This window comes from Parus major, chromosome 1A, assembly GCF_001522545.3.
Source record: "Parus major isolate Abel chromosome 1A, Parus_major1.1, whole genome shotgun sequence".
In the NCBI taxonomy this organism is placed as follows: Eukaryota; Metazoa; Chordata; class Aves; order Passeriformes; family Paridae; genus Parus; species Parus major.
The window spans coordinates 39796275-39808090 of NC_031773.1; positions in this window are offsets into that span (position 1 = coordinate 39796275).

The window sequence follows — 11816 nt, forward strand, 5'->3', positions numbered from 1 at the left end:
CAAGCCCCAAGGACTCCTTAGCATAGGCAAAGAGAACACCTCCAGATACAGAGTTAAGTTCTTTGTCTGCACAGTCACAGTTGGCCCATTTTTTTCCAGCCCCAAATCTTTCTCTCTTCTTGTTTTCATTAGGTGCTGGGATAATATTCTGTGACTGGATTTACCATTTTTCCATTTCTAAAACTCTCCTCCCTTATGTATTCTTTCTCTTTCTGTAACGGTGGACATTTTTGTCAGTTAAGTGTTTGAAGAGTCTGCAGTAAAAGGCTGAAGGAAATTAAGTGAGTAGAACATCCTTCTGTCTGTAGTTGGGTTTGTTAGATATATTGGTCCAAATAAGCTTTCAGCTCTCAAAATCTTTGAATTGCTGATTAGCTGATGCTGGAAGTAAAAAAACCTACCTGATGTTTGCCTTGCTTTTGCACTCTTCTCTAAACATGTGCTAGTGCTCACCTACCAAACAGGACATGATGCCAGCAAAGTATTTGAGATGATCTCTTAGAGCAGCTCTTCTGTTAATGATTGGATGCAACATGCAAATTAACATGAAAATTAATTCTCCTTTTGTACTTTCTCCATCTCTCCAGCAGATCCTTTTTCCTAACTGTAAATTTGATAAAAATGTGTTAAGAGACATCATCTAAGTTCTCAGCTCCTACAGATTTCCTCATTTATCTTGGAAACAGCAGTCAGGGTTAAATGATTTGCCTAATATCCTATTTTGTTTTTTATTTTTTTTAAATCCTCCTATGAAATATGTTATACTATTACTTGTCATAATAGTTTTTGCAGCATGTTACAATAGTATTTTGTGGCTATATTCTTTGGTGTTAAATGCCTGTCTTGTGGCATCTAAGTCAAAGAGAGCAGTTTAGATGAACTGCTGTGTCCCAGGCTGCCATACCTGGGTCAGCAATGCTTGGTGTAGAGGATTTATCAGCAAACCTAAAACTGGTCTGAGTACACTTCCAGCAGCCCTAGCTCAAATTGCATCCATTGAGAAAGACACACTGAAAACATACTGGGTACATCAAAGAAACTTTCTATGACTAGAAGGCTTTAGAAGTTGAAGGGACACAAAGAAAATATTTTTCCTATTTTCAAAATTGTGGCAAAAATACTTTCCTGATTCAAGCATGATATAGGATGTTGAATATCTTTAATAAAGCTTTTTCTTTAGTATAAAAAATATAAAAATATTTTTCTTTCAAAAGACAAATGCTAAATTTACATAATGTGCTGTAATCTACTGAGAAAAGCCACTTACTTTGCCTACATCTGAAGATAATCAATGAGTTCTTGCAGCACTAGAGGAAATATGATCACAGGATTTGTAGATAAGCAAGCTTTAAGAACTAGGACCCCCTATCCACCAGACAGCCTCCAAGATAAGGAGCCTTCACGCCCTGTGTATAGAGTTTACATCTCTTCTTGAAAGATATATTTTCAAATTGCTGCTTATCATTGTTGCTGGAATTAAACTGCTGACACACTCATGGTCAGATATGATTCTTTAAATACATACACATACAGAGAAAACATTTTTCTTATTGCTGTATTGCAGAAGCTTTTGCTCAACTGAGATGGATCCATTGATTCATTGTTTAACTTTGGGTCATTATTTAATCTTTCAAGAGAGGAGCTCATTCTTAGGTAATTTAAGTAGATTTTAAATATTTAAAATCTGAGGAACTGACCTTTTCAATTGAAAATGATTTTCAGAAAGAAACAATCCTCTGAGTGTGTTAATCTGTTAAATGAGAACATCTTTTAGAGACAAACATCTGAAACAAATGTCCCCTGGAGGTGTACACTATTCCAGTCATTACTGGAGGGAGTACTCATGTTCTTATTTAATGCCAGTCCCTGGGATCCTGTCAGTACCTGCACCCATTAAGCCTATCACTTTGCAACTTTACACCGAAAATCCTTGATATTGTTTTCCTGTGTAAGCTTCCAGCATGCCTGTTCTCGTCTTTGTGCATAGAGAGACAGAGATCTCCACATGTCGTCTCTCAAATGGGCCAGACACACATTAAAACACAAGCCCTCTTCCTTTGATAGATTCCAGCCAGGCATGGAAAATACTCAAACCCTGCTTAAGTGGTAGAATAAGTCCATCCCTCCAGCCTGTTTCTCAGAAGAACAGAAACAAATTTTTGTACTCCACTCATTTTTTCTCATCTAGGAAAGCATGGAGACATCACTGAACGTTCCACGGTGGCAAAACACTGCTGTTTCCTAATCTCATACGGGCACTATAACAGTTCATAAGTTACTTTTAAAGGTGGTAAGGGCATCATGAAGAATAAGGAATCTTCTAATACACAATACAGGATAAATTCTAGGCCGAAGCAGCTTCTAAATCTATCTCTCACTCCATTTCTAATAATAAAATTCTAAAATCAGCAGAGTAGGAATCTGCATATGATGTAATACCTGGAGATAATTAAATTCACATTTCTATGTGCTTTAGTTGAAGCTTTTTCATTGAAACCAGTGGCACTTTTGCCTGATCAAGGTCTTCTTGCACAAATGAACAACTGCAAATGTGTTAGGAACAACTGATATCTGGGGCAGTGAATCACAAATGGCTTGTCTCCCTTAGAAGTAAAAAAAAGAAATACCAACCAAATTTATTGAGACAGTTTGTTAATTCCTATCCAAAATAATTTCTTACTTTTATTCTAACTGAAAGCAGATTTGTTGCACAGAACATTAACTTAAGAATAAACCTGGTGTTAACTTCAGAATGAAGCAATTAAAAATAATTTGTCACAGAAATGAAAAAAGAAAAACAAACCTACAAGAAAACCCCAAACAAAATCTAACAAAAAACTGTATTGAGCTTACTCTCCCGATGAGGCAGAATATTTTATATGGTATTTTCTAGAATTTTTGTTATTTCAAGTACACTGATACAATCAAAACTGAGTCTTTCAGAAATATGATCTTTCACATTAACATTTAATATTAACATTTAACATTAGTTCCAGTAAGGAACGTAAGTCTCCAATCAAAGTTTTAGGTGGATTTCACATGCCTGAATATTTCTGACGCAGATGCCAGAGATGGCATTTCAGACCAACTATCACCAGAAATATTTTCAAAGGGCAGAAAACCATGTGGGCTGCATATTTGCATCTGATAGAGCAACACAAAGCAGCAGAATGAGACAGTTTACACAGCAGGGGTACCATGCCAAGACATATGTCTTCTCCTGAAGATATTCTCATGTATTTAACAGGAGTATAATCCCTCACAGTGAAGGACACTTGGCTCCTTTTACGCTGTTGCTCCTGTGAAACTCTTTTGTGCCTCTTGGTCAAGTACATATTGTTTCACAGCTAAATTGTTAATTATTACTTTGGCAAAATTATTCCCTGAGGCCCAGGCACCTAAACTCTAGAGAATAAAAGGAATGTACGCCACTGGTTTCTTCTCTGTTCTGCTAGCTGATGGATCCTAAATCGTGAAGCAGTATAAAGGAAATAGAGTTATTTAGTGAAAGGTATAAAGACTTTTACCTTAGTATTGACTCAGTCCAAATCCACAAAGTTGTTTAGATAATTAACTCCCACTGATTTTAATATGTATGAATACTTTTACTATTTAAGCCTAGCTCCCCTGTGCTGAAAGATGTAGCACTAGATGGAAGCCAGGCAGTCCCTGACTGTGACTTTGGCTGACTGTGCAGGCTTTTGTGATGGCTTCAAGGCCTTACTCCAAAAGGACCTAGTTGGCTGGGTGTCTGGATGGGACACTGGTGGCTGGGTTCTTTCCCCCTTGGACTGAGACTGATGAGAGAGAAGCAGTTTTCTCTTGTTCAGGACTTGGTTGTTTATTCTTCTCTTATCTATATCACATGTATACAGAGTACAAGGAGCTACATGCACTAAGATAGAAAGGTCCAAAATGGCTAACAAAGATCTTCTTCAAGGTCTTTTACATGTCTATTTATCCAATTAACAAATGCCAAGTAAATTATTTTTCTTTTTATTATTTATTTAGTGACCCAATGACCCAACACCTGTGTGCTGCACTGCAGCATTCTCTATCCAATCACTTACTATGATCCAAAAACCTGTAGAAGAAGAAGATGAAGAAGGAAGAAGGAAAAGAGACAACGCCTTAAGTCCTCCATCTTGCCTCAATTTTCTAAACTAGCTTAAACTTTAACTTTTCTACCTAGTGACTTAAGAAAACTCTCTAACTTACACACATTTTCAGTTTCTCTACTTAACAGTTGTCTCCATGGTGTTATGTGAAATTCAGTGCTCTCTTGGGTGTCAGAGTTAGGCATCACAGATAAAGGCATATATCTTGCATCTCTGACCCCAACAGTTGGGAGTATAAACCTGTGACCAGGACTGCTATAAAATCAGCTATGTAATCACAAAGAGTATGATCTGGCAAGAAACTGTTGCTATTGCATTTTATATGCAAAAAGACATATTCTGCATTACAAATATGGATGATAGCTAGCAGTAATGCGCTTTGGAAAGGGGAAATTGAATGGTTTCCATGCATGGCAACGAAATGCACTATTCTCTTCTTGCTTCAATTACTGTTAGAAACACAGTCTCACCCTGGTATCAGGGCTGTAGGCTGTCTCATGATGATGCTGGTGTCTGCACACTAAGAATTTCAAAACACAGTTGTCCTGTCACACAAAAAGATAGTGAGCAGGATCACCCAGCACAAGCTATCTGATTAAATCAACATTATATCGAAACGAGATGTTATAAACAAACTGTAAATAATAGCCAACTCCTTATCTCTAGGTGTGCTGGTGTTGGCTGGGATAAGGTAAATTTTCTTCACAGAAAGAATAATTTTCTTATTACGCTGGTATGAGGCTGTGTTTTGGATTTGTGTTGAACACAGAGTTGATAATATAGATATGTTGTTACTGCTGAGCATGGCTTACATAGAACCAGGGCCTTTTCTGCCTTTTCTTTTCCCATGCTGGCAAGGAAGCTGTGGGAGCATGGGAGGCTGGGAGGAGACACGGCCAGGACAGGTGACCCCAATTAACCAAAGGGATATTACAGACCATATATTAAGGTACATAAAGTGGGAGGAAGAAGAGGGGGACATCTGGAGTGATGCCCTTTGTTCCTCAAGTCACTGTCACATGTGATGGGACCCTGTTCTCCTGGGAGTGGTTGAACACCTGTCTGCTCATGGGAAGCAGCGAATTAATTCCTTGTTTTGCTTTGCTTGCATGTGTGGACTTTGTTTTCCCTATTAAGCTGTTTTTATCTCAATCCACGAGTTTCCTAGCATTTTCCCTTCTGATTCTCTCCCCATTCCCAATGGAAGGGGAGTGAGTAAGGAGCTGGATGGGGCTTGGCTGCTGACTGGGTTTAAACCAGGTTCCTGAGAAACTTTGTTGAATGGTAAACTCTGTCAGTGTTGTCCTGTACTTAACACACCCCAAATACTGTGTTTAGTTTTCAGCCCCTCACTACAAAAAGACATTGAGATGCTGGAGCATGCTGAGAGAAGAGCAACAAAGCTGATGAAGGGTCTGGAGCACAAGTCTTAGGAGAAGCAGCTGAGGGAGCTGGGGCTGTTTAGCCTTGAGAAAATAGCATTCATTGCTCTCTATAATCACTTTAAAGGAGGTTGTAGCCAGGCGAGTGTCAGCCTCTTCTCTCATGTAACAAGTACCAAGATGAGAGGAAACAGCCTCAAGTTGTGCCATAGAAGGTTTAGTCTGGATATTAACAGAAACTTCTTCATGGAAAGGGTTGTCAAGCATTGAAACATGTTGCCCAGGGAAGTGATGGAGTCAACATCCTTGGGGGTATTTAAAAGATGTATGGATATGAGACATGGCTTAATGGCTGACATAGCAGTGCTAAGCTGATGGTTGGAGATGATGATGTCTTGACTTGATGACTTGAAGACTTTTCCAACCTAAAAGATTCCAGGATTCTTGTAAGAGTTGATTCTCTGAAGTGAGCCATTGCTCTGTGATGTGCATCCCCCTTCTGAAGCTTTAGGCTGCAGGGACTTACTGCTACCTGATGGACCTGTGTGAGCCTGCCAGAGGCAACACACCATATCTGCTTATTTTTTAACTCCTTCACACCTTCTAAATCCTCTTAGGTATATAGGGGTGGTTGATAACATTATTCTTTCTGCATTAAGACCTCAGCTGGCTATTCACACAACAAAGGGGTCTCATCTGTGTAAATAAACCTATTCCTTTTAGTGACATTCACTGAAATAGGGTCAGAGAAGTTCAGTTCCCATGCTTTACCTTACTCCTACAGATATGGCAGTATGGAGAGAGACCATTGTAACTACATGAATACAAAGGTACCATTTATTTGTTAGCCCTAAGAGTGAATGTAAGGCTGTCTCATCAGTTACCACGAATACAGCTGGACCACTTGTTCATCCAAGGGATATTGGTGACAGTGAGGAGAAAAGCTGGAAGAAGCTGAAGTTTATGTCTGCACTAAGTATTTATTCCTGATTTTTAAAATTTTAGGTTTAGCTAAATCAACAATAGGAAATGCTAGAGGGTACCTTGAGGTCAGTATAATGCTTTTCAAATATGCTTGTAATCTTTGCTAAATATTTTCTGTTGAAGTCCAAAGAATTCCATAGGTATCTCAACTAAAATAAAGAATTCAGGCCTCACAGTTTAAATCAACAATCCATGTTCTTTTCAGTGTGGCTACGTGAAATTTACAGATACAGACAAGCTTAAGTTTTAGCATTTGAGTCATGCTGCTCATCTTCTTAAAATTAGGCATGTAAGGAGGTGTTTTCAGGATTGGGGCTGCATCATCAAGTGATTAGAAAACAGTCCCCTCTGGGTCTCAATTAAACATGGCTCCAGCAGCACAAATCAATGTACTGGGATAGTGATTTGAAGCTGAGATCATGTCTACAGCACAAGGCATGGCTGACATCAGCGTGTTAATCTGGGGTGTGAGCGCTCTGTGCACGCTGAATCCCTTCGTTTACCTGCAGTTTTAACAACTGTTCTCTTGCCAGTGTAACATATTTCTGCTGGGAGGAGGGGCAGGGGGAGAGAGGAGTGAGTGCACCAAGGCTTGGTGCCATTATGATCCGGATGGTGATCATAGACGTGGAACTGCTGTCATGACATCTACCCAGGAGGATGTGCTGCGCTGGATGGCTTTGATATGGGATAGAGATAAATACTGCAGCTCTTCAACATTGCCTGTGATAAGCCTTAACAGTAAAATCTAGGCATCTGTAAGCTGCCACAGATGACAAACTTTTCTTTCTAGAGCACTGTATATTTATAAGCCGCATTCTAGTTTAGACATGGCTCTAGTTAATTCATGTTTATAAAGCACTTAAATTGGAAGGTGTTATGCAAATGCAAAATATTCTTCAGATGCAAAGCTTCTTTTTATTTTTCAAAAAGGGTGCTTTCTTTATTTGTCAGTGATGTTTTTGCTTATGTTGTAAATGATTGGTTGCCTGTGTTTGCTGTTCTAACATGTATACTTATTACCACTTTGTTTGTCTTTATTGGGATGTCTGCTTTTCAATCTCCAAGGAATTTCTTAAATACTATGCATGCAAATTTCAATTCACAGATGTGCAAATTACATAAACGCTTTCCATCCCTCTTAGGTAAAAAAGCTGGAAGTTGCAGAAGCGGTTTACACTTGGTATGTGCGTTCTGGCACAGTACTGAAACCACACTTCTTTGAATCCATATTTTGTTTCTGAGTATCACTCCCAAATCCAGAACAATTAGATTTAATGATTTCTAAATTATTTACTCATAAATGGTCAAGCAAAAAACTTTGTATATTTAGAATTGATTTAAAAATGGTGTTTTGTCCCCGATTAACTAAATTTTCTGAAGAAGAAAATTAACTAAAAACTGAAAAAAGAACACACTTCTAAGTGATTATTAGTCTTTCTTTATGTTGCATTGGAAGAAGTGTGGAATGATTCCATGACTCTGAGGCTACCTTTATTTAAAAAAAAAATAAAAAAAATAAGAGAATAAAAAGAAAGGCTACTGGTTGGCTGGCAATTTCTTAAGGACTCCTGGGGAAGAACTCATATCTGATCAAGCTGAAGGTCTCAGTATAATCTCAGTGATTTACAGTACTAATAACATATTGCCCCTTTACTGTGCACAGAGGAAATATTCCTCAGTATTTTTAATTCAAAATCCCTTCATGGCTGTGTGATTTTAAATAACTAGTTAAAGTAAATTCTTTTTTGAGTTCAAGGAAAAAGCACAATTCTTTGAGAAATTTGTGAAGGAGGCAGGAGAGATGATTTCAATAGTTTCAGAGTGTGGAGTCCAAATCCTATTTATATGGCATAATTGAACCAGTGTAATATAACAGTGCATACTTATGTCTTCGGTTACCATGTTCCACAGAATGCTGAAGAATAATTGCTGACAAAAACTGAATATCATGGGAAAAACAGAGTCAAACCTCTGAATTCACGTCAATTTCATTTTACTCTTTCAGGTATTGTCAATACGCATTGTTATTAGTCCAACAGAAACAGTATTAAAACAGCAATTTTGTACCTTTTAACTATTTCATCAATTTAACACAAAATTTCAAAGCATGATCAGTCTGATGAACAGTGGATTACATGAATATGCAATACTCTACAAAGTTATATCAGGCTTTTCACCCATGTATCTTGTATATATTATACCCTGGAACCTAAATTAAAATATTCATAGCTCACTGGAGAGAAATGAAAAATTGATTAACTTAGGTATTTGGGGAAAATGTGTAATCAGAGAAATGAGAAAGATGCAGTCTGGCCTGGGAATGAATTGCTAAGAAGTGAGAGAAAGGAGGAGGTGCCCGAAGCATAACTCCCATGACACACTGTGGTGGCACTTCTAACTGCACTGTTTGCTTTCTCATATGGAAGGATTTTAGCAAAAGGGGGAAAAAAATTAAAAGGAAATGGAAATTAGGAGTAGGAGTGAAGATTTTTTACTTATGACCTTTTTTATCCAAACTGACTTTTATTAAACAATTTCCAAATAGTTATATATATATATATATGTGTGTGTGTGTGTGTGTGTGTGTGTATGTGTGTGTCCTAAAATTTTGGATTTTCAGTTGCTTTAACTGTTAGTGTATAGATGCATATACTTTGTTTTTATAGCAATATAATTATAGAATCTATTTTTTCATGAGAAGGGTTAGAGAATCTCAAAGTTCTTGAAATGTATTGGCTGTGCTTTAATGGGAAAAAAATTAAAAGGAGAAATGATACTTCAGATTATTCTGTTAAAATGATAGTTTTAAGTTTTCTGTGATTTGAGGATCATGATTCCCTAGGATACTGAGATGGTGTTGCTGTTTGAAACTCCAAAGCATCAAAAAAAAAAACCAAACTCTGCCATGCATGTTCACCTCATATGGAGAAGCTGCACAGAATGCCACTTTAACAGTTTCAGACCCCAGAATTTTAAAACACAAAGGATGAGTTCACTGGACATCCAGGAAGTTTCTATGGATTTGTGGCTCCTTAAAAATGTAGCAGAAATTTGTTGCATATTAAGAAATTCTTCTGATGCAGACAATAATGTGGTTGCTTATATGTTTAGGTTTTTTTCTATATCAGTAAGCTCTTACTACTCAGTCTACTTCTCAAGGATTCCTTAAAGTGCACAACCTGATAAATCTAAAAAATTGAGTCGTAGAATGACTAAAGGAGGTTGGCTTTGAAGTAGAGAGGATGCTTAATGTTTTACTTACTTAAAGATGATCTAATGTGTAAAGCACCATCTGCCTTTTACTTGTGAATTCTTTTCTGATATCCTTTGCAGCAGAGATGGTCTCCAGGACATTCAACAGTTGAATACACCATCAAGTTTTGAGCATCACTGTGCTGACCAAACACAAGAAACCCCCTTAACTTATTTTTCAGCTCAGGAAAAGTGATGCTGAGAATTCACAATGCCTGGGAAATTCTGCTGCAGTGTCTGACTACATTAATGATTTAAATGTGCTTTGAATACCCTTGCCTGTCTGTCCTGTTGCTTTGCTTGACCTGACATGATAGAAATTAATTTTAGTCATCAGTTTTCTGCCCAGCATCTTAACCTAAACTGCTGATGGCCAAACTGCTGTAGGGGCAAAGCAGGTTAATCACCACAACTAAAATAAAGTATAAGATTTTGAGTATCTTTAGACAGTTTGTATGAAACATTTTCTGATGACCATCCCCTTGGAGTTTTCATACTTGTATAACTACTGCTAGGTTTAGCTAAAAAAATATAAAATACCCATTAAAAACTTCTGAGACATAAATATATTTAATGGCAAGATTGAACATCTTGAATTTTGTTCCATTCATTCTGTGTTTATTTCTGTTCCAAAGGCATAAGGCTGGTAACTGGAATATTGAGAGTTCCTTATAATCCCCAGTACCTACTACTGCAGGAGCATTAGCAGAATGGTATTCTCCCTCTGTTTGGTGATTACAGCTTTTGTGTTTGGTGTTATCCATATTGCTATGATGGTAGTTTTATGACAAAGTAAACAGAGGTTTATGTATCTGCTCTTCCATGAGTCTGCCATTTACCTGATGGTTTCGTTATCTCCAGTGCCTCACCGTTGTGAATTGACCTGAATTTTAGGCCTGGACAGGCTGGATAAATCACATGCTGAGAGCAAGTAAAGATAAACTGGGCTTCTGAAGTTGACCAACACTAATGAATAGTTAGAGACGTTTTCTTTAGCTAAGAATATTTAAAAATAAAAGGGAGTGAGAGAGAGAGACAGATCTGCAAAGAGAGAGGTTGGCTTTTTGCTTTATAACAGCTTCTCTTCTTTATTGGGATAAATGTGATATGAAGATGATTTGAAGTTGAGGTGATTAAGAAAATTAATTGTTAAAAGGGTTAAAATTCCTATTATACAATTCTTTGTGAAGCAGTACAAGGTGCTAATGTAGGAAAGAGGTAGAAAAAATAAGTAAAGGAATGTCTGAGAAAAAGATGACAGCTGAGTTCTACTGAAAAAAACCCAAAAATGTCCAAGCTCAGTTGAGCCTGATCTAGGGAACTTGAAGATAATATGTCAGGAACATAAAGCATAGTAAGAAAGCAAAGAAGATTTTCAACACTGAAATTTTTGCCTTGTCAGTTTCCAAGAAAAAGAAAATGGAAACAGACCAATGGCAGAAAACCATTATGGTTCAAAACATACCACGTATTTGTCCCTTTCAAATGACTAGCAAATTATTTTTTTTATCATAAAAATGATCAGGAAAAAAAAAAAAGAAAACAAAAAAGGCAGCAATTAGGTGATCACAGATTTTAATGGCAAGAAAAATGGCAATTACTCTCTTCCTGAGGGGGCAAAAAAATCATTCCTTTAAATTCCAGTTATATAAGAATATGGGTAATTAGACTACTGAAGAACTCTGTGACAGAAAGTGGGCACTAGAAAATACCTATGAAATATGATTCCCATTCATAGAGCTTTCTGAACTATTGAACACCCACAGAACAAAATTAGCTGCAGATTGGTCTTTCTGTATCATGGAAATAATAGACAATAGGACTAGAGTGAAGTGCAAGTGTCTACCTCATCTAACCTTGGTTCTCAGGCATATGAATGATAGCTGAAACTTTCTGGTAGACTAGCACAGCCCATAAAATGTGATAAATGTGTTTCAGGGACTTGGGGGTTTTGTTTGTTTTTTATTTTCTCTCAGTAGCACAGAAGGATGTGTTCCCAGCTCTGTGCAAAAATCCATGTTCTTAAAACATCTAATACCATAGCAGTGTACTCTATTTCATTTTTGTGTGTATTTAT